The sequence below is a fragment of the Sitophilus oryzae genome, unplaced genomic scaffold (genome assembly GCF_002938485.1).
Source record: "Sitophilus oryzae breed Bouriz unplaced genomic scaffold, Soryzae_2.0 scaffold_1393_pilon_pilon, whole genome shotgun sequence".
NCBI lineage: Eukaryota > Metazoa > Arthropoda > Insecta > Coleoptera > Curculionidae > Sitophilus > Sitophilus oryzae.
The window spans coordinates 3,145,700-3,171,472 of NW_022146052.1; the positions used below are offsets into that span (position 1 = coordinate 3,145,700).

General features: G+C 32.4%; 1 pseudogene; it reads right to left on the reverse strand.

The window, feature by feature from the left end:
- Positions 1–3,301: 3,301 nt before the first annotated feature.
- On the reverse strand, positions 3,302–25,454 carry LOC115875615 (annotated as a pseudogene).
- Positions 25,455–25,773: the final 319 nt, after the last annotated feature.

Below are 25,773 nucleotides of genomic sequence, written 5' to 3' on the forward strand. Positions count from 1 at the left end.
ATCCGGTGTTTCTAATATTTCACAATATTTTTTGGCATGGATTTATACAGTAGAATATACAGGGCTCAAGTTTCGTTTAGCCGAAATCAGTTACATAGAATATCGGTTTATCGGATGATTCTATACGAGAAAACTAGCACTACATAATTTGATTTTTGCCGCGAAAATTCTTTGTTTGTGAGAAAACTCCAATTTTTAATTTTTCTATTATTAACTAATATTTAAAATTTTACGGTGTTTTTTTTTCATTATAGAATGACGTAAAACATTTAATATAACGATGTGAACTAATTTTTATTCGAAAATATATGTTTTGTGTATGTATCTCAATAATTTTTTATTGATTTTTCCTGGTTTAAAAGTGCCAAAATGTGATAGGAAGAAAAAACTACATATTTTTGTGATTTTGCTATAATTTTTCTATATGAATTTTTCCGCGGAAATTTATCATACGGCCGGTGTAATGAAAAATCTTCAATATTTTGAAGTTTTCCATAGTATTCTCAACTTTTTTAAATACTTTCGGTTTGGTTTTAGTTTATTTGGTTTGGTTGTTTTTTAGGGTTTGGTTTGGTTTTGTTGTCGTGTTTATGCTTTATTGAAAATTTTTTTTAAATTTTCGAATTTATTGACCGTAGCGATCTTAAGTTGATAAGAATAGATATTAATTATTGATCTGTCAAAGGTCGGGAAGAAGATCACTGCATAGTGGTGAAACAATGTATTTCCGCGGATTTTCATTTTTGTATTGGTGCTTAAAAATAAGTCTACAATATAAAATATCTAATATTAATTTTTTATATATCTCATTTAGTTATTTCTAAACCGTATTCAATATATGGCAACAGCGCATTTCCGCGGAATTTAACTTTCGTATTAGTAGTAACAAAGACGTCTAAAATATGAAATAACATTAATTTTTCATGTATATCATTTCGTTACTTTTAAATCGCATTAAAAAATGGAGACACATTTCCGCGGCAAATTTTTTTCATTAATATTACTCCCTGAGGTACCTAAATGACAAAAATTTTCTTTTTTTCTTTTTTAACAGATTTCGGCTAAATGAAACTTGACCCATATACAGGGTGATTCACGGCCCTGGTACGTTACACGTTTATGGGGAACCGGTAATAGTTTTTTAATTTGTATTTTTGCATAAAGACACCAGGGTGCTCAAAAAATCACTATAATGATGACCATGATGACCAGGTGACCATGTGGACCAAGAGCGTCAGACAAAAATTGTCCCATTATCACATCATCGAACTTTTCATTCGAATGCAACAGATTTTGAGCTTCAGGATGTTTGAGGAAATAATCAATTATTATGCTACTAACAGCATTTAAAAAAAATGGAAAAATGGGAAAATATCTACCATTTCAAACATGCTTGTGGGTCGCTCTGAACAACAAAAGATTTGGAATAATTTATTAAAATATACCATTTAATATCATTTTGTTTTCAAACTCATTTTGTTTTCAAACTAACATGATAATATACTGGGTGATCTCAAAATTGGCTCGCCCCTATAACTTTTTTTTTATTTTAAATTGCATGCGGTGACTTTCTGTTTCACGGGAAATAACTATATCTTTTGATTTTTAAATGGCGCCCTCCGTATTTTTTTACTTTTTTTGATAGAAAATGACACTCAAATGAATAGAATGACATATCATATAATATGTCAACTTTTGACATATTCGATTAGAAAAATTGCATTTCAAATTCCAATCTAGTGTGCCATGACTGTGTTAAAAACACTAATTTTTAATCAAGAAGCTTTGGAGAAATATATTTTATCCTCTAATGTTTTTCGTGTCTTGTCCTGACCGGTTAAAAGATACCCAAATCGTATTTTTAATCATTTATTATCTTTTTTTTCAAATGGAACGAGGGCTGCTCGCGGCTTATTAGCATGTTATATTATGGAAAAAGATTTTTTTACCAATAATTTGGTACCACCTATTTGGTATTTCGAGTCAAATTGTCGTTACATTTACAGGTATGGAACTCTAAATTAAATTCTAAAATGCCAATATTTGTTTAATTGTAAATATCAAAAGTTCATATATGCTATGGCATTCTATTCAGAATGTAACTTTCTATCAAAGGAAGTAAAAAAATACCAAGGGTGTCATTTAAAAATCAAAAGTTATAGTCATTTCCGGTGAAACAGAAAACGTAATTTTATTAATTTGCTTTGATCCAAGTCTAATGGTAACTTTTAAGAAATATTAATATTATTAACTTGCGAAAGTTTCAAATAAGTACTCATTGATTCCTCATCAAAAATATGATAAAGAAGTTCCTATAAACATGGTTATGAAAATAAGTGGTTTTAAAATTACAGGATGTTAAAACTTTTTAAAATTAGGTCTTTTGTAACTTTCTTAAATTCCATTATTTTTATTTGCATTTTCTGTAGGCTGGACTAACAGTAATAATAATTCATAATAATAATATTTAATAATAAATGAGATAAAATAAATAAACTATTAATTTTATTTTTATTTTTATTTTATTAGTCGTAATTTATAAAATTGCATTTATCTCATCAAAGAGATTGAAATCAACAAAATAACAACATACAACAAGATACAACTTTTATTTGGCAATTAAACGGCCTATAGTTTTTTCATATCAAAATAAAAAAGTTAGTGGCGCACATGTATTTTTGTTCAAAAAATATTCCAATGATAACCCATACGCACGTCCCAGATGAATCTATCGACACTTTTTTAGCATGAAAATATATAGTACAAGAACGTTTACCCTCTCAATTTCATTCGAATCGCTAAAAGCACTTATAATAATATAAAATATAACAAATCGGATAAGAGTCTCCCCACGAGAGATGGCACATGTTTTTTTGAAACACCCCGTAAATTATTTTGACATGGTATCAATTACTGATTGTTACTTAGTTCCATAGAAATCTGTAATCGACAAAAAATATATCTCAAGAGATATCTAAGCAATATTTCACAACATTAAGTAGTTTAGCAACAGAAGATATTTGTGTGGTTTTAAAAATGCAAAAAATTATTTGCGAAATATTTGTTTAGTTACAAATTTAGTCATAAAATTAATCATATGATTTAATTTTTGATTTATTTTGGCGCTAGTGATAACATCCGCTATTTATTACTCAAATTTTTTAAATTTATTGCCATTTTATTGCCAACCAACGAGCAAAATCAGAATAACTATTTCAATCATTATTAATCGTTTCGTATTTTTCTTTCACGCAAAATTACTGTTATTAAAACGTCATTTTGAATTAATATAAGTAATTTATTATAAATAATCTAATACATAAATTAACAGTCTATTGTCTCTTTTTCTTTGAACTCTCTTTCAGTTGTTTTTTAGCTTGCTTACATTTTCTGTATTTGCACAATTTGACTAGCACATAAATTGAGAGAGCGAAGCCACCACCAAATACTGCCACTACATCGAAGAACCAATACTTGTAAAAAGGTAAACGAATACCCGCCACTCTTAAATGCGGTGCTCCTGTATATCTCACGACATATTTTATCCAATAATCCGCCAATTCTATAGGTTTTACCGGTCGATCTTTAAGAAGTTGTGACCTGAGTTTCGCATTTTTCTTATATCTATAAAAGAAAAATAAATAATAATATGTAGGTTACTTTATTAATGATAAACTTCTTAGAAATTTGTATTATCTTGTATTGCACATTTGTGTCACATTTATGCTACGATATCCCGAAAGCTGTTACATTAGAAGAAATATTCCGTCAACTGGACTGGACCAACAAAGGATTAAAAATATATGGAGAATAAATAAATAAATGCCTTTATTGTCAAAAAATTTTTCAATTTGTAGACAAAGGTAAACTAACAAACAAAGTAAAAAAACAAGGTATACAAACAAACAAACAAAAGATAATACAAAACATTATACAAATAATATTGTCAGTCTTATTGTTAAAATAAACATTTATACATGTTTACAATGTCAAAGAACAAAAAAATAAAAATAATATTCCAAAATGTTTAGCTAGTTTATAGCAAAATATCAATGACAATAGCAAACATTAGACCAGTGTTTACAAGATCAAATTCGATTTTCAAAATATAATTCATTTACGGCGTAGAAAGCCTTGTCTAGTAAATAAGAGTTCAATGCTTTGCGAAATGAAAAAAATTATGTTATGGATTTGATTTCAAATGGCAGGTGATTGTGCATTTCTTTCGAGTTGTATAATATTGATCTTTTAACTAACTCTGAGCGTGGGGTAGGTAGATAAAGATCTTGCTCCGCGTTCCTGAGTGTATAAGTGTGAGATGGCCTTTCTTGAGAAGCTGATACATGTTTACGTATTAGGCAAACGGATTCAAATATAAATAAGGAAGGAAGAGTCAATATTTTTAATTGTTTAAAAAAGTCCCAGCAATGAGTTCTGCTGTTTAGTCCCAGTGAATATCGAACAGCTCTCTTCTGGAGCCTGAAAATGCGGTCAAATTGAGTCGCACAACACGTACCCCAGAATGGAAGGGCGTACCTGAGGTGCGACTCAAAAAGTGCATAATAAACAGTTCTAGCCACTGACAAGTTAAGCTCCTTAGAAACAGACCTTAATGCAAAACAGGCAGAGCTCAATTTTTTCGACAAAGCTTCGATATGAATGTCCCATTTCAGAGAATTGTCCACAACAAGCCCTAAGAATTTTACAGATTTTACGACGTCAATGGTGTTGTTAAGTACAAAAGGCTGCAACAAGTTTTTATACGACAAAGCTTTAGTTTTAGAAATGTTGAGACTCAGGAGGTTCGAATCGCACCAAGATTTAATGGTGATTAAGTCATTTGATATAATCTTATGAAGTGCCGTGATATCCTTGTTGCTCCAAGTGAAGCTAGTGTCGTCCGCAAAAAGACATATTTTGCCACTGATATTTATGTTAGCAATGTCGTTAATAAAAAGAAGAAACAAAATAGGGCCTAGTACTGAGCCTTGTGGTACTCCACATTCTATTGGCTTGCTAGAAGACAACGTGGTATCCACCCTCACAAGTTGACTTCTGTTGCTCAGATACGACTTAAACCATTCGAGAGATGATCCCCTGAACCCATAGTGCTGCAGTTTATTAATTAGGATCTTATGATTTACACAATCGAACGCCTTAGAAAAATCACAGAAAATTGTTGCTGTAGAATGATGGTTGTTTCGGCTGGAGTAAACTTTATTAAGGAGGGAAAACATAGCGTTATTTGTGGACTTGTTGCTTAGAAATCCAAATTGATATTCAGTAAGTATTTTGTACTTAAACAGAAAAGATACCAGCCTTCTTTTAACCAACCTTTCTATGATCTTAGATAGCGTTGGAGTGCAATGGGGCGATAGTTAGAAGCTTCATCTTTGTCTCCTCCTTTATGCAGAGGAATGATTATTGCCATCTTAAGACATTTTGGAAAAATACCATTTTGGAACGACACGTTTATTAAAGTTGTTAGGTGATTCAGAGTGCTTTCTGGCAGATTCGAAAACATTTTTAAAGTTAGCCCGTCGGTCCCAGAAGAGGATTTATTTTTGATGGTATTAATTGTACTGCGAAGCTCTTCTAAAACTACGGACGAAAAAAAGAAACTGTGTAAGTTTACATTTTCATTAGAGAGATAAGAAAGTGGATCATGAGGAGGATATATGGTATTAGTTAAGTTTTTCGCTACATTTACAAAGTAATCGTTAAGGTTCTCATGTGAGGTAGAGATATTGCTAGACGAAGAAGCTTTGTTTCTCAATTGATTCACAATAGACCATGTTTCTTTAGCAACATTACACGAATTGACTATTCTCCTATTATAATAAAGGTCCTTAGCGGCTCTTATAGTCTTATGATAAATTTTTCTGTATAGTTTTACGTAATTGTGGAAGAAGAGACTGTCTGAGAATTTTTTTAAGTGAGATAATGAACGCATGTTTTTAGAAGATATGCGTAGACCTTTAGTGGTCCAAGGTTTATTATGCTAATTTTTTATAGGCCTAAGAGGAAAGGATTTGAACGCTAGACTGGTTAATGTTTTTACGAAAATAGAAAATATCTTAACCATCTAAGATTCGCTGATGACGTAGTCCTAATTGCCAATAGTCCTGAAGAACGACAAGAACGAATTAATTAAGTAAATACAGCCAGCAATAAAATTGGTCTCAAAATAAATTAAGCAAAAAATAAAGTAATGTGCAATGTACTAGTGGAGAGAAGGGAAATTCTAGTGAATAACACAACACTGGAAATAGTAGAAGAATATATACAGGGTGTCCCAGAAATAAGTGCAAGTATTTTAACTGGTAGTATAGTTCAGCCCCAGAAACACGTCTATGAGGTTTTTTTCGCGAAAAAAAAATTTTGAAAATTCGAAATTTTTTGAAATTTTTTTTTGTCTTTAGTTAAAAAACATAATTTCTTGATAATATAGCAACAGAGATATTAGATTAAATTTGCAAGAAAGAAAATCCAAAAAAGATCCAGTCGTTCTCAAAATTTTAACAAAAGATCATTTTTTTTGGAGAAATCCGTTATTTTGGACTTATTTGAAAAACGATAAAGAGAAAATATGTTTCTTTTATCGAGATCTAGCGCCCCTTAAAATACCTGCACTTATTTCTGGGACACCCTGTATATATATTTGGGACAACAAATACACAGTTCGGGATCTCTACTACCAGAAATCAACAGAAGAATAAAGTTAGCGTGGAGTACTTATGGAAAAAATTATATTATCATATTCAACTCTAGAATGCCACTCTATATAAAGTAGGAAACATTCAACCAATGTATACTACTAGTCATGACCTTTGCATGCGAAACCTGGACACTTAAAATGGACATCATAAGGAAACTGCAGGTCGCACAATGCTCAATGGAACGAAATATGCTGGGAATAAACAAAAGAAACCATAAAAGAATAGAGTGGATACGACAAAAGGCCCAGGTAATAAATGTCATCCTGAGAGGCTAATCCCTCAAATGGCAATGGGCAGGACACCTGGCAAGAAGAACAGACAACAGATGGACCACAACAATTACAGCCATTAGGAATTAAGAGACCTAGAGAAAGACCGAACCTGAGATGGGACCATGATATTAGGAAATTAGCAGAGATAACTAACTTGGGCCCGCATAGACAACAATAGACAATGATGGGCACAACTACAAAGAGGGTATGTGAGGAACGCTACACCATAATTGGAAACCGTTGAATAAGCTGAAAATGAAGATGATGATTATGACAATCATGTTTCTAGCCAGCAAAAACTTCCGCTACCTTAAAACTTCTTCAATTGTAATGTTTTATAACTTTGACTAGCGTGTACCAGCGACTTCGTTCGCATCGAATTAATCATTTGTAATGGTGATGATAAAGCAAAGCAAGGATTTCCTTTAACATACAAACTGGATAAAATTTTCTCACATTTATGTGAGCATGAGAAAAAACAATATGGCGATATTATTATATAGCTTGGTAATATTTGAGGGGTAGTTCCATCTCGTTGGAATTTGACTTTCGAAAAATCCGTTTGCCAAAAATAAGCTTTTTACGTCAAGCAGTTTAAGTAGAATCGTGGTTAAGAAATTACCCAAGTTTTTGGAACACCATGTATGAGTTTTTAAAAAATTTCAAAATATGTAAAAAAACCAAATAAATTATGCTTGTCCAAGCGTTTTCCCGAAAGGCTAACCGTTTTTTAAATAACAAATATTGTAATATTTGAGGGGCGTTTTCACCCTTTTGGAATTTGAGATTTAAAAAAACCCTCCTTATCGAACCTCTACACCCCACAGTCAATCCGTTTGACAAAAATCAGCTTTAAACGACAAGCAGTTTAAGCAGAATCGTGATTATACTCTATGGTCATATTTTATGAAACACCCTGTATAAATTTATAAAAAATCTTAAAATATGTAAAACAACAAAATAAAATATACGTGTTTAAGAATTTTTCCGAAGAACTCACCGGTTTTTAAATAAAAAAATATTTAAATATTTGAGGGATAGTTTCGCCCCCTTAGAATTCGAGTTTCGAAACATCCCTTCTTATCTACACCCTAAAGTCAATCTGTTTTCCAAAAATCAGCTTTTTACGTCAAGCGCTTTAAGCAAGATCGTGATTAATCAATGACCAGATTTTTCGAAACACCCTGTATACATTTTTAAAAAATCTTAAAATATGTAAAAAACAAAATAAAATATACGTGTTAAAGCGTTTTTTGGGAAACTTAACCGTTTTTTAAATAAAAAATATTGTAATATTTGAGGGGTGGTTTCACCCTCTTGGAACTGGAATTTCGAAAAATCCCTTCTTATCGAACCTCTACACCCTAGAATCAACCTGTATGCCAAAATTGAGCTTCTTACGTTGAGTGGCTTGAGCAGGATCGTGATTAATCAGTATGTCAGTCACTTAAGGATTTTATATATTAGTATAGATTATTCAGCCTTTTTTTTATTATTACATTTTCTACCGGATTATACCTACCAGATATTTATTGGTTAACATAAGTTTTTATTTTTATTTTAATAAACAATATTTTATTTAGGCGGTATTGCACAGGCCTATTTCCACATCGACAGTCGATATCACAATTTCCAAAAAAAAAAATAGCTAGTTCGTAAACTTTTTTTGTAATTCTAGATGTATTACAAACAATTTGTTTTTTAAATTATAACATTAATCCATTCTTGCAGAGGTACAAACTGAAAATATTTAAACAAGACGCTGATTTGAAATTATTTATTATTAACAAATAAAACCAAGAAATTCATGCGTGTATTTCCACCATTTTTAGTAATAATACTGCATATAAATAATCTTTCTTGCGGAATAAGATAGTATTCTACTGTCAGTAGGTACTATCCGTATAGCCTGTTTATGGTGCGACGATGAATGGATCTTGAAGTTCATTCAAAAGTGCCAGATACGATTAAGATTCGGGCTAATAGTCTAAGAGCTGGCTACATAAAAAAACCTTATCATCGTTACATCATGGCCAATTTTTTGTGTGAAGTATCCTTTTGTGTAGCCATTATGAAATCGAAATCGAAAGGGTGAAATTTGGACACTAAAAATATTATAAGGTACACGAGTTATAATTGAGAAAATAGCTTTTATTTATTATTAAGAAACGTGGAAAATTGTTGGTAGACATTTTTTTGGTCGCTAAAATGCCGACCGACAACGCGAAAGAGGCATGAAATTTTAAAAATTATCCCGAAAATTATTAAAAAATGAAATTTGAAGAATGAAAAAAATATGACATACATTTACTATTCTGTCTCACTATTTGTATCTGACTCATCGCACTGCAAATCCTCGCTCTCACAAACGAGTCTCCCTCTGATCTGAGTCGATATCTGAACCGTAAAATTTTTGTAGACTTACAGGTATTATGTTTCAATTGACAACGCGGCCCAAGGACTGTTTATATTCTAAGTGTGCGAACACAGTGCAAGCAGGTTTGCCGCTTTCTGGTAGCCAGCGCCAATCTGGGTACCTATTCTTGACATCGTTCGCAACTTTGCGTATACGCATCACGTGTATTGTTATAAACAGGGTATCCCAGAAATAAGTGCAAGTATTTTAAAGGGTGGTAGATCTAGATAAAAGAAACATATTTTCCCTTTATCTTTTTCAAATAAGTCCAAAATAACGGAGTTATTTTACTTTGAAAATTTCCAAAAAAAATGATTTTTTGCTAAAATTTTGAGAACCTTCTTCATGTGCCTTCTCCTCATCGGAGGTTGGCGGCCATCAATCGGAATTCCTCCCTGTCTTGAGCCAAACGGATAATTGCACTTGCCTCTCCTATATTAAACCACTGGCGCAAATTCCGCAAGCAGGAAAACCGTTTACGCCCGATGCCTCGTCGTCCTTCAATCTTTCCCTCAACGATCAGCTGTAGGAAACTATATTTGTTATTTCGAAAAATATGTTGCTTTCCGTCGTTTTATTGTAGTCAATAGTTCTTGGTCCTTACATATTCTTTCCAATACTTCCAGATTTGTTTGAGAACCACTGGATCTTTTCTGGATTTTCTTTCTTATAAATTTAATCTACTATCCATGTTGCCATATTATCAAGAAATTATTTTTTAAATTTTTAAAAACTAAAAAAATTGCAAAAAATTCCAAAAAATATTTTCAAAAATTCCGAATTTTCCAAAAAAATATTTAGAAAAAAAACCTCATAGGCGTGTTTCTGGGGTTGAACTATACTACCAGTTAAGTTAAAATACTTGCACGTATTTCTGGGACACCCTGTATATGGTTACATAGTAGCGCCGCGCCGCTCCGCCTCGCGCTTATAACCTTGAAAAAATAAAGCGTGTTATCAAATCGGCTAGTTCACAGTGAAAGCAGGTAGGAGCCGTCAACCAGCGTTCATCGGCGTTCTCGCTTTTTTTTACCGGAACGAAAATTTATTTATTTCTGCTTTTGCAGGCGCCGACGGCGCACAGAGGGTATTAAGAACTAAAAAGTTGGCCAAAATTATGTTTTATGATTTTTTTGCTTTTTGCTAGTAATATTAATTATTAGAGGAGAGGTGCTAATATGGAACCTCATTTTGTTTTTCCTACACAATATTTTTTTCCTCTATTCTGAAACCCTTTCCACCGATCAAATAGGGCCATTCTGTGCAAAACCAAGCAATTGGATGAGGATGCTAGAACAAGAGAAAGTAATTTGTATATTATAGACGATATTTGAGCGAGGATGGGTGTTATAGGGTAAAGACTATTTCCTTTAAGAATCTATTTAAATCAATGTTTTTTTTGACAGTGGCAAATATTGGCAAGATTTTTGTACATATTCCAAAGCTGGAGACTTTAAGCATTGAACGGATACTAATTTCCATGCGGAATATTGCCGAATAGTCTTACACCTTATAAAAATGCCTCTGATTTTTTAAATATAAAACATTATAAAGAAATAGAATAGAAGGAAACGTTTCCAAATAAAAATATGGCATAAAACAGGACTTGACAGCTGGCTCTGTATCCATCATGACAGTTATTATAAACAATTTGCAAAAAAGCACTATAAACAATTCCACTATTTTATAATCTTAGAAATATTCAGAATACACTCAGGATAATTCATACTTATAATTGAAATATATTATTTATTTGATAGTCAACTTACGACTTAAAAAAAGCTAATAAACGTGCTTACATTTAGTATTTATAGGCTTGTATTCAGTTAAGATAAAAAATGAAAATAAAAATATTTCACTTTTGGCCAGGTTTATAGACCAAATACCCCCATGTGCGGCGCCGGCGCGGCGGGAGCGGCGTTTGGATGTGGTTAGGTTAGGTTAGGTTAGTTAATCAGGTAAATTTCCTCTTAATTAACTACTTCCGAACCCTGCTCGCATCTCCGAAAAAGCCATATAACAATACACGGCATATACGCAAAGTTACGCATCACGTGTATTGTTATATTGCTTTTTCGGAGATGCGAGATGTGAGCGATATGTGGTCAAGAATAGGTCCCCAGAGACGGCGCTGGTTGCCGGAAAGCAGAAACCTGCCTCCACTATGTTCGTACCCTAAAGGACTGTTCGATCGCGTCAAATCGCCGCTGTCGTAGTCGCCGTGGAATGCTACGTCACGCGCTGACCAGCGCTCCACAGTGCGGCGGATGGTTATTCTAGCGGGACAAAATCTCAAGAGCAATATTTGGGACTTAAAATCTAAGAACGTAGCGATTGGTCTAATATATAGCAACTATATGGTTAAATTTATTTATTTATTAACAACTTAATTAATTAATAAATAAATACAAGAGAATAAAACTATGATATTATTCGTACATGACACACAAAAACCGTATTGTAAACTATTATCTGACAAAAGAATCTAAAACAGCGGAAAGAATTCGGGCAAAAAAAGTCGATGTTGTCACGTTTAATTATAGAAAAGCAAAGTTGCTCGATATTACCTATAAATTGAATATATTTTAATTCATTTCAGCATACATAATTAGATATAGTATGCCTATATGTTCACGTAGTTCATATATAGTTAATGTATATTTATCTAATTAACTGATTTCGTTCATTCTGCCTATTATAAAAGGTAAAGTATTTCCTGAAGATAACGTCCGCTTAGGGTAAGCTGGCAACGCTGACAAAATTCATCATGGCATCCCGGATTCAACCAGTCAGATTGGTCGAGATTCTCGCACGTCTTGCCTCCATTACCCCCAACTTTATGCCGCTCTCTAGGAATAGTAGAAACAGTCACTACTATTGAAAAATCCAGTGGCGGTGTTATTGTATTGTGTTTTATATCTTTAACTTGATTTGTGTTTATTGTAATTAGTACGCCCGTTTTAACAAATATTACTATATTTGGCAAATGACTAAACAAAATGTAGGTACACTTAAAGTAAAATAATATTATAAACTTTACTGGAATATATTATAACAATTCCTGATATATTTTTATGAAACACCGCACGCTCGTTTTTTAGAAAATTGCGATCCCCTTACCGTTGCCCCGTTGTTTCAGATCCGTTTGTCAGACTGTATTGCCAAATACATAAAATTATGATATCAAAAAACTCTTTAGCAGTTTTTTTAATTAATTTGTAATCTTGTGACACCCTCTATAATTTATTTTAAAAAAATATATTTTATTTTGAAAATAATAAATAAGATAGATATTTTAATTTTAATTTTAACACTCGGTAATTGTAAATTCATATATAGTAAGTATCTAAGACAATTTTTTAAACTCATGGGCATTCATCTGTTAAGCTTGAACTCCCTGTGACTGTGACTACCTGTGTTGGTAACTATTGGTAACTCAAAAGATCTACATCATTCAATATATCGATATTTGAAAAAAAAAGTGAAAGTTTGATATCTGCAGAACAGAGGCACGAAGGATTTTAACAAATAATATACGTAGAGTAGAAAAGTACATACCTTTGGCAATCTTCAACATAATTTGGCTTTCTAATAAAATGTATAAGCACTTGTAAATATTTTGTTTTCGTATGATCTCTGCTTTGCTGAGCAGAAAACGACCAAATTTGGTTGATAAAAATGTATCGAAATACAAAGAATATTCATGCATTTTTGTATCAATTGGAATGTCTACTATTTATTCTTATCAGTACACATTTTTTGGCTTATTTCTAACCAAACGCTTTTGTCCCGCTAAATTTATCTTCCAACGCACTGTGCGCTCGTCCGTGCAAAATGCAAAAATAACTGTCACTGTCTAAAATCTTTAGCGCCACTTCAACTCGGTCAGTAGATGACGTAAAAAAAGTGACAGTGCAGGAAGATAGGAATCGAACTATCCTTATCTCTATAGTATCCTTGAACGCGGCCAGCGTTTCCTGAAAACGATTATACAGGGTGAGTCTTAAATAAGTGAAAATACTTTTAAGGGTGATATATTTCGACCCCAGGAACACGTCTATGAGTTTTTTTTCGCAAAAAAGATGTAGAAAATCGTGCATTATTTTTAAATTTTCCTGTATATTTTAGAAAACTCTTTAGAACTCCCTGTTCACCGCAAATTTTCCAACGGTATAATTATTTCTTAACCTATCATGCTTACGGCTTTACGCTATGGCTACGACACTAAAATAATGGATGCAAGTACAGAAAAAAAAACAGGTGTCTTACAAAATTATTTAAAAATAAATCAATTTCTTTTTAAATTTTGAAACTTGAATAACTCGGTTATTTTGGACTTATTTGGAAAACGGTAAAAAGAAAATGTGTTTCTTTTATCGAGATCTACGAGCCCTGAAAATATTTGCACTTATTCAAGATTCACCCTGTAGAGTAATATCGCGTTCTGATTGAGCCACGATTTTTTTTGTTTGTCCTTTTGCATACGGCTTTTTAAATAAATAAATATGACATTCCACCAATCGACATGCATGTATGCGATAATTTTTTTTTGTCAAATTCCATGCCTCTTTCGGGTTGTCTGCCGGCATTTTAGTCACAAGAAAAATGTCTGTCAACAGTTTTACACGTTTCTTAATAATAAATAAAAGCTATTTTCGCAATTATAACACGTGTACGTTATAATATTTTTAGTGTCAAAATTTCACCCTTTCGATTGGCCGCCTCCGCTTTAAGCCCCGGGATCGCGCAGGTAGACATGACTACTTCATAATGACTACACAAAAGGACACTTCACACAAAAATTAGCCATGTAACGATGATAAGGTTTTTTATGTAGCCAGCTCTCCGTCTATAACCTCAATAAGTCATACTATGGGGAATCACAAGAAGTGTGGGCCGACCAAAAAAGAAAAGTCGATGAGGTCAAAGCAGTGGCAGGAAGACAATGGATGAGATTGACTAGAGATTGCATTGCATCGAGAAATCTTCAAAGATCGGTTGCACTTTTATTTTTAAGTTTTGTCTCGCTCCTTTTAATTGATGTTAAACCAGTTTAAACCAGTTTAAACATACACTAACGTTTATCTATTATAAACATAAAACAACATAATTAACATTTTTCAACTAAATTCAGAGATAATAATAGATGATTATAATAAATACAGGCTGTCCCAGAAATAAGTGCAAGTATTTTAACTGGTAGTATATTTCAACCCTAGTAACACGCCTATGAGGTTTTGTCGCGAAAAAAAAATTGAAAATTCGAAATTGTTTTGAGTTTTTTTAGTTTTTAGTGAAAAAACATAATTTCTTGATAATATGGCAACATCGGTATTAGATTAAATATACAAGAAAGAAAATCCAGAAAAGATCCAGTGGTTCTCAAAATTTTAGCAAAAAATAATTCCATACCTCTTTCGGGTTGTCTGCCGGCATTTTAGTCACAAGAAAAATGTCTGTCAACAGTTTTACACGTTTCTTAATAATAAATAAAAGCTATTTTCGCAATTATAACACGTGTACCTTATAATATTTTTAGTGTCAAAATTTCACCCTTTCATGACTATTTCATAATGGCTACACCTTCTTATTCAAAGGGCTACACAAAAGGATACTTCACACAAAAAATTAGCCATGTCACGATGATAAGGTTTTTTACGTAGCCAGCTCTCCGTCTATAACCTCAATAAGTCATACTATGAGGAATCACAAGAAGTGTGGGCCGACCAAAAAAGAAATGAGTCGATGAGGTCAAAGCAGTGGCAGGAAGACAATGGACGAGATTGACTAGAGATTGCATAGCCCCGAGAAATCTTCAAAGATCGGTTGCCCTTTTATTTTTAAGTTTTGTCTCGCTCCTTTTAATTGACGTGAATGACATTGACCAAAATTTTATGGCGGAATTTTTTGCTGGTTAATGTAGATTCAAAAATAGCTTAAACCAGTTTAAACATACACTAACGTTTATCTATTATAAACATAAAACAACATAATTAACATTTTTAAACTAAATTCAGAGATAATAATAGATGATTATAATAAATACAGGATGCCCCAATTTCTTGATTATATGGCATACAAGAAAAACAATCCAGAAAAGATCCAGTGGTTCTCAACATTTTAGAAAAAATATTTTTTTTTGGAAATTTTCAAAGTAAAATAATTCCGTTATTTTGGACTTATTTGAAAAACGATAAAGAGAAAATATGTTTCTTTTATCGAGATCGACCGCCCCTTAAAATACTTGCACTTATTTCTGGGACACCCTGTATAATGACTGTAAATGTATTTGTTTAGAATATAGACGAAGACATTATTTTAATGCTTATCAATGGATTCATAATATACGCGAAAAAAATCGTATGGATAATTTATTATAACAAGGATGATAATACAGTGTGGTCCGAACTGTATTCCGGAAACTTCGGCAGCATATTCTGCACATAAAAATAAGTAAAAAATGTTCGTATAAACGTATGTCCTAAAATGCTTAGTTTCGGAGATACAAAGTGTAGAACTTTTTTATTTCGAATTTTTCAAAATAATTTCTGCACTAATGTCGATATTTGGATGAAATTGGGTATCTGGAATTTTTTTAACATGAGAAATTTGACTTCGATGTCAATATGATTCCTACTTGTAGGGGCCATCATCTACATTTTTTACTGTTTTGAAGTAATAACTTTTCATCGGGCTCTGTTGGTTGCTCGTAGCAATTTTTACCAAGAGACATTTTTTACGTAAAAAATTACGGAAATGTATGTTTTTTCACCCAGTAGTTTTATTCATATACAGAGAGAATCGAAATAAATATTAAACTTTTACACCCCGTATCTCCGAAACGAAGGACATTTTAGGACATAGGTTTATACGAACTTTTTACTTATTTTTATGTGCAGAATATGCTGTCGAAGTTTTCGGATACAGTTCGGTCCACCCTGTAGAATACCGATTTATTTATTCCATGCATTTTTTAACCTAATGGTCGATAAACACAAATATTTTCTTACTTTGGGTTTGACAGTAACTCGTTCAATGTAGAGCTCAATTCCTTCTCAGTAATACTGCTAAATTCGAGACTTTTACCAAATCCCAGCGATTGTGCCCTTTTGGCGTTCAGCTTTTGCTACTCCCATAGTGACTGTCTCGGTAGTACTTAGAAGTCCACCGTGAGTAATAAATAACTTGCAATTAGGATGAGCTTTATAAAATAAATAGATATAAATATAGCAAATATGTAATTTCTTGTTAGTATGATATATTTAGTGTACCATAGCGTTATTATTCTAAAGCTGGCACATATTTTGGTTGACACAAACGGAATCCCATTTTTCTTAACTCACATCTAAATTATCGAGTTCATTGTGTAGAATATAGCGAATTAGTACAAACATTATAAAACATCACGTTTTTCTAGCATTATTCTACTTATTACAGACGATTAAAAACCTATTGTATTCTTTGAAACGCAAATGATAGTGTTTTACTACAAAAAGATTTGGAAATATTGCTAAATGTAAAAAGTATCATTCCCATTTAGAACACCGATTTCAGATGGAGTGGACTGTCCGTGTGTTTTTATATTAATGTGTTTTTTTATATGACCGTCATCCGGAAGGAGTATACACGACCCATGTGAAATTGTTCATAAAAACTCAAGGTAGGTACTTGCTCGAAGTCGCGGACGGTCCTCTCCATCTGGAAGCGCTGTAAGTTTCATTTTGTTCTAATATTTTTTTTTTAATATATATGTATATATTATATTCCTTGTTAAATGAAACAATTATGATGATCATCAGTTTATCTATGTTTTATGTATTATTGTTATGTGTTTTGCCTATGTGCACTTGTTAATTTTTAGTTTATGTTTAATTTTTAAATATGCATAGTGGGTTTGTACTTCATCTTTTATCTTATCACTGTGTTAAAGTTAATTCAAATAGATGAATAATTTTGAAATTTGAACGGCGGGCACATATTTGTAAAGACTATAATTATTATAGACTCTTTTTAGTCATAAAAATGTTAAAAATAATAATAGAATAAGAAATATGAGATTCCTTGTTAGCGCTAAAATTAGGACATCTTTAATATTTCTAATTGTTGTCTGATGATATGCACTAATAGTTTTTATATAAAACTGAGCTTATAATTTAATATATTTTGTGTAAATAGTAAATTATTATTATTTCTATCTTCTTTAAACGACAATGTATTTGTAACCAAATATTATTTATTAACATTTGCCTAGAGAAATACTTCAATAGATAATATATTATGTAATCCCTAAAAAATACATTAAAACATTAATGAATTGAGATAAGATTGAAAGTTAATTTAATCGGAAATATTGTATCAAATAAACATCAGACAAAATTGTATTGTAAGACGTGGTATATTTTTTATTATTATAAATGACCTATGTATAGCAGAATAAAACACTGAATCACCACAATACACCAAAACACTTTCAATATTACACTGAACGCGCGTTTCTCTAATCGTGTTATCATCATCAGCAGATGACTAAAACTTCCCTTTCTAGTTTAAATCATGTGCTGATGATGCTAACATGATTAGCGAAACGTACGTCCAGTGTGAAAGTAAAAGCGTTTTAGTGTATTGTGGTGATTTAGTGTTTTATTTTGCTGTTGTAACACCAAAGGTTCCAACGCCCAACTGTAACCTATGTATATTTTCAAAAATACTTGCCTAGAATATCTTGCTGTGGAAACCATTTTGATATCTTTACATTAGCTGGTTTATTTTCTAATTGATCTTCATCCCATTTCCATAAAACCTTTTCCTTTCTTGATCCTAATACTTTTAATATTACATGTTTTGTTCTTATTGGCATTTGAGATGGCACTAGATTAGAACCCATGCTAAAATAGATAACTCCTTCTTTAGCGCTATCCATAAAATCTTGCAAATCTTTAGGTAACGCCTTGGGTGGTTGCACATGGTATCCACCTATATCGATCATGTTTGGTACGTGCGGTACTGGATGACCTATACTCTCATGAAAGTTTAATAATACCAATGATACATTTGTGTGTATTTTTTCAAAGTCGGGTATATCCGGGAAGTACTTTTCAGCAATTTTCCTTTGTCTAGGATAAGCGAGATAATACAAATTTAACTGAGACACCATACCGAAAATCAGGTTGTAGGCTCGTTCTGTAAAGGTCATTTCTTCGGATGATGTACTTAAGAAAAGGTCAGGTACATAGCTAGCTGGTTCAGGATTAGCAACTAAGTTATTAACCCATCGATTGACTCCGAGAGTACTGAATACTATTAAAAGAGCATTATAATGATAGCCAAGTGCGGTAAGGGCATCAGACATAAATTGTTCCATTATCACTGCGTCGAACTTTTCATTCGAATGTAACAGCTTTTGAACATCAGGATGTTCGAGTAAATGCTCAATTATCATAGCACCAATACCATTTAAAAAGAAAAGCTGTAGAAATGGAGAGGTGTCTGCCATTTCAAACATGTTCGGTGGTTTTTCTGAGAAAATATATTTTTAATAATTTATTAAAATAAACCAAACATGATAATATGTAGTGTCCTAAAATACAACGGGCACACAAATGTATTTACTCTTAATAATTAAATAAGAATATATATAGGAAGATGTAGAGCAATCTTAGGCTACTATCAATCATCAATCTTCGCAATTAATCAAGGCATGTGTTGAAATGAACGAAAAAAATATCTTAGCAGACATGGTTCTACCCAAAAAAAACAATGTTTTAGGAAAATTTACTGACGAAATTGTTATACAAATTTAACTGAGTTCTTGATACAAATTTAGAGGTTATTCTAAATTTAGTGTAAAAAACAGCCCTACGATTAACCTTTTATACTAAGTCAAATACTAAAGTTTACAAAAAACTGAATTTATAAATTAAAGTATGCCATATTTATGGCTTAAGTTTCATTTACTTGAAATCAGTTATGTAAGAAAGATTTGTTTATTTAGTATATGGAAACCTTTTCGAATAGCATGTCATAAAAAATGTTCTGGGGAAATGCATCCTTTCGGGTTTTTCATCTTTAGAATAGCTGAAATCAGGGCTACTTTCATTTACTTGGAATCAGGTGGTATATAAGAAATATTTGTTTTTCTACAAACGTCAGTAAAAATTTAATTTTTAACGCATGCTGTCTAAAATGCCTTATGCTGTCTAAGTGCCTAAAATGTATCATTATGTCACTGATGGTAAAAGTCATTTGCTAAGTGCATTTGATGGTAAAAGTCAGGGTGCTAAAAGTGAGTCACGTGATTTACTTTTAACATTGAAGCGATAATTGAAAAAAAATAAGAAAAATCAAGTAAACGTAAAATAAATATTTACTCAAATTAAATGTACAGGGTGGGTCAAATTCGACGCTTTTAAATGGAAACACCCTTTTCTATAGGAGATAGACAAAAACTAATATCGGTATCTGGAGCTCAATTTTCATCAAAAACATGATGGTGAAAACCGCACATCAATATCTGTTACCGTTTCGAAGTTACGGGTGTTTTTCAAAAATGTGCATTTTTAACAAATCGCTTAACTTCTTTACTATGGAAAATTTTGTATTTCTATGAAAACATTTCCAAAGCACCTTTTAACGTAGAATTTGATGGTTTAAGTATAATTTTTTTAAAATTAATAATTTAAGAGTTATCAACAGAAAAATTGATTTTTTATTTGGGACACCCTCTATATTTTTCTCAGTATGATATGTGTGCTAAAAGTGATTTTATTTTGTTCGAAGGGATGGGACCATAGACTTAAAATAAAATATAGACTGAGCATCTCATTCATAAATAACTGGAACATGCGGTCAGACAATGTCTTGTTATTGTTGTGTTATTGTTTTAGGTTATAACGAGTGCGACACGAGCGATAGATAGGTTGTCTCTGTCGTAACGGTCGTTCCCTGACGACTCTGCCGAGAAACACAACACTGTCTTTCGTTTCTCAAGTACACCTGAACTCTCTGTATCATAGCCGGGTATTTTTTTTAAATTTTAATGAAGCTATAATTAAATTAAAAATACATCGTATTTAAACTTTTTTATATTTTATTAAGATTTAGGACAGGTTTTTTAAATAAAAGTTTAGAAAAAACGTCTTAGAGTCCAAAAAGGATAAAAATAATAAAATACACGTTATAGACAAAATGTTATAATCGAAATTACGTAATTTTTGAAATTAATAATAAATTATTAATTTTAGTAAAACATTTACAACCCCTAATATTAATCAAAACAGGATCTATTCCACAGATATAATAGAATCGGCGACAGGGAGAGAAAAAAAAATGATGAATGTTGTAATTTTTTTTCTGGTTAAGTGATGTCTTATTATGTAAATTAGAGAAAACATAAATCTGTTCCATTAAAGCAAGGAAGGTGATAGGAAGTGGATAAAATGAAAACTACATTTATTTAACTCGGTACTGTCTTTATTATACCGGGTGCGTCCCAAAAGTGGCTCATCCCCATAATTTTTTTATATTTTCAAATAAAAAAACAAGATTTAGTATGTTAGTATATGACATAAATTAGGATTGATTGACGCATTCAATTGTTTTTGGTCACTTCTGTTTTGGTCACTGTTTCACCGGAAATAACTATAACTTTTAATTTTTAAACGGCACCCTCGGTATATTTCTACTTTATTCGATAGAAAATAACACTCTGAATAGATTGCCATATCATATGTCAACTTTTGACATTTTCGCATATGGTTTAATTATTTAATATTAAAACCTACTTTATTAAACTATAGTATTAATATCTCAATATATGTGTATAACAAGAAAAAACATATTGATAATATTAAAGACGTGACAACATAGGCTGGATAAGGAAGGCTCGGTCGACTGTGCCCAGAAGTAAACATGTGTACAAAAAAGATTGTTTGACCGCGTTGAGATGTAAATAGTGTAGTCTATATTTTATTTTAAGTCTATGGATGGGACACTCCGTCTTCGGCGTCGTGTCCCAAGCTTCTCTTCTCACAAAATAAACTACTACTTTTAGCACTTATATCATAAATAACTATTATTTAGTATTTGAAAAACCTTTCCAAATAGTAAGTCACGAAAATTTTTCTGCGGAAATGGATAATTTTCAGATTTTCAACTTTAGAATAGCTGAAACTAGTTACATGAAAACACGTTTCTGTTTCTCATTCTAGAAATTTACAGCGCTTTCAGATGGAGTGGACCGTCGTGTTTTTTCAAGATAGCCGCCGGACGAACTCCGTCGGACGGAGCATACGCACCCATGTGAAATTGTTCATAAAAACTCATAGTACTTTCTCGAAATCGCGAACGCTCCGCTCCATCTGTTATGCGTGTCTAAACATAGAACATAGTTTCGCAACATTCCACTACAATAATATAATATTAAAAGCAACTGCTAGGTATGCATTCTTGTAGTAATTCCCCAAACCGAGAGCTGATGAAATATAAATCAAATAAACGTTTATTTTTAGACGCCGCACAAAATCTGTTTATTATCAACTTAAATTATTATTGTTGAATATAACATTTCCAACACCCTCCCGCAACTATAATTAATTTGCAATCAGTCAAACAGGCCACCTCTGGTACTCAGGTATTCCAACTTTACCTTATTTAGCGGTTTGGTCAGCATGTCAGCAATCATGTCTTCAGTCGGACAATACTTAAAATCAATGGCCCGATTCTCGTACAACTCCTTTACAAAGTAATACTTTGTATCGATGTGCTTTGTTCGATTGCTGAATTTATGATTTGCCAGTTGATTTAGGCAGCTTTGGTTGTCTTCGTACATAACTACTTTTGGTTCCACACCCGTAAGCTCCTTTACTGCCTGCTTCAACCAAATTGCTTCTTGGCATCCTTCAGCTAGTGCTATGTATTCGGCTTCAGTCGACGATAGCGACACATAACTTTGTTTTCTACATCCCCAATTAATAGGCGCACCACGTAGTAGGAATATTTACCCGCTGTTCGATTTCTATTCTCCTTATCTTCCGCCCAATCAGCATCTGCATACCCATATAATATGCTGTCTGTATTGCGTTCTCCTAATACCAATCTTTTGTATTTTGTTTTCTTCAAATATCTTAAAACTCTTTTTGCTTCCTTACAATCTAATCCTTTGGGATCCTTATTGTGTTGACTTAATATTGTTACGCTGCTTAATATATCTGGTCTTGTATTCACGGCAACGTACAACAATCCTTCGATCAATCGTTGGTATATTTCACTATTTTTCATAGGTTCTAGTCTGTCTAGTTTATAATATCCAACATCCAACGGAATATTTAAATCTTTTGAATCTTTCATCCCTAACTTGTTTAACAACTTGTCTATATACTCCGCTTGATTGAGACTGTATATTCCTTGACCGCTCTTTACAAACTTTATTCCCAAGTAGTTCTTCAGTAGTCCCAAACTTGTTATTTCAAAATGACGTTTAAGATTTTCTTCAATCGTGTCAACTATTCAACCATCTTTTGCTGCAATCAATATATCATCCACATATATTATTATGTAAACCCTTTGATCATTGACACTCTTGATATACAAACATGCATCAATACTGCTTTTTCGAAACTTATCTTTTGTAAGTACTTCATAAAGTTTTAGGTTCCAAGTTCTGGCAGATTGTTTTAACCCGTAAAGGCTCTTGTTTAGTCTGCAAACAAGACCTTTTTCTTCTTCAAATCCCTCGGGCTGATCCATGTAAATTTCTTCTGTCAGTTCTCCATTTAAGAATGCTGTTTTTGCATCTAAATGTCTTATTATGAGTTTTTGGCTCCAAGCTTCTGTTAATAATATTCGAAGGGTTGCTTGCCGCACCACGGGCGCAAACACCTCAGCATAATCAACTCCGAATTTCTGGCAAAAATTCCTCGCCACCAGTCGTGCCTTGTACTTGTTCAAGGTCATATCTTCACTGGGCTTTAGTTTGAAAACCCATTTACACGATACTATGTTTTTCCCTTCTGGTGGTGGGACTAAATTACATGTCTTATTATTTTTCAAAGATTTGATCTCCTCTTCCATAGCCTTTAGCCATTTTTCGCTATCATTCTTGACAAGAGCTTTCTTAAAGTTTTTAGGCTCCATGTCTTGATGTTCAACTAACTTCGCTGTGTAGCGCTCAGGTGGAACTCCTTTATTTTATTCTCACTGATTTACAACGGCTACCTGCACCTTCTATGCCAGGTTCCTCTTCGCTCTGTTGATAGCTCAGATCCGTGCCATGAAATTCTTCTGTGTCTGATACTCCATCAGAATCTTCCGTAGTTTCCTCCATTTCCTCTGTATTTTCAAAGTCCGCGATCTCATTTTCATCTACGTTGTCTGTTTCTTGTAACTCTTTCTTTTTTAAACACAATGGGTACTTCTTCACTTTTTACCTTTTTATTGTTAACATATATACTTCTTTGCGGAAATACCACACGACGACTAATTTTTATACGCCCCGTAACTACATCTAACAATCTATATGCCTTTAGATTCCTCAGAATACCCCACAAATACTACTGACTCAGCCATTTTATCAAATTAATTTTTTATTTTAAAGTTCTTTAGGAATGTGGCTGTAAACTTTGGACCCAAATATTTGCAAATTCGACACGTCAGGTTTAACTTTATGCCATAACTCAAACGGCGTTTTTTGTTTTGACTTGGTAGGCAGTCGATTTTGCAGATAATTGGCAGTAACTATTGCTTCGCCCCAAAATTTATTTGATAAGTCCGCATCTATTAACATGCACCAAGCGATTTCGACCAATGACCTATTTTTTCTCTCGGCAACCCCATTCTGCTCTGGTGAGTACCCCGCTGTATACTGTATTTTTATGCCCTTACCCTTTAAGTATTCTCTTAAAATATTATTTACGTACTCGCCACCCCTATCCGACCTAATAACTTTCGGTAGCCTAAGAATGTAACGTTTACCCCCAGGAGTAACAGTCTTCATGGGCCCGCAAACATCCGTATGGATATTTCCAACACCATTTTCATTTATTGATAAGATATTTGGTTTGATTTGGTTTGGTTTGGTTTTGGCAAAATATAGCAAGTTTTGAAAATTACCCGCCAATTAGAATTCCTCAACAGACGCGTTTTAGCTTACAGCGTGTTTTGATAGCTTTGGTTAGGTTTGTTTTGGTTTGGTTTGTTGGTTAATTTTTCTATATTTTCGTTTTTTCTCGGTACGGTATCGATGTATAAATTACAGCATCTACTAGGTTAAGTTCATACCTACACACGAAAAGTGTTCATAATGTAAAACATGAACACGTTTTCATGTAACTGATTTCAGTTATTCTAATGTCGGAAAAAAGAGAATCATGCATTTCAGCAGAGAAATTTTGATGATTTTGTTTGGGGAGGCTTCTATATACTGGATGTTTTTTTATAAGTGATTTCAAGTAAAAAAAAAACTTCACCCATATTTATACACAGTTTGCTAAATAAATGATGAAAATAGGGTTAAGAATAAAAAATATATAATACTTTAAAGTTGACAAAAAAAATCCGTTGCAGTTTTTTTCCATCTGAATGTATATTTTATGGTGATATTAAAAAATACTAATGACATAAAGTTACTAATAAATTATAGCGGATACTGGTAATAAAATTAAAATTTAGTACTCGCCATCTCTCGCTGCAGCCAGTTCCTTCAGCACTATTTGTTTTAAAGTTTTAGGCGGGTCTGGTTCAGAAAATGCACCAATAAAAGTAACTTCATATCCCAAGTTTGCCAAACCTTTACTTAAAGCATTTCCTAATATGTAATGACTCCTTGAAGGTACTGGGAAAACGATTAGTAGCTTCAAGCTGAACGCACTTTTTAAAATTACTGAATATAAAAACAGTGCAGCTAGTTTCATGATTAGCGTTGTTTTGATTCAAAGTAAACCAAAATAATAAACATTTGTATAGCTCTTGTTGCTTATATATTATACTATAATATGCTGATGTCATTTACCTGCTATCGGATGCTTTTAATATTTCGCAATGTTTTTTCTTAGGTATTTATAGAGTATATTATTAGGCTTAATGTGTAAAAAATATTATTAATGTTTTATAATTTATGACAAGTTTTTTTCTAAATATAGACAATCAAATATAAAATAAAAAAAATACAAATCTTGATAATATACTTAAGTAAGTTCGTTTATAATTTGATATCAATTGATTGAAGATTTCTAAGTAATATTTCGCAATGTTAAGTATTAGTTTGACACTTTACCATAATTCGACAATATACAGGGTGGTCCGAACTGTATTCCGGAAACTTCAGCAGCATATTCTGCAGATAAAAATAAGTAAAAAAGTTCGTATAAATGTA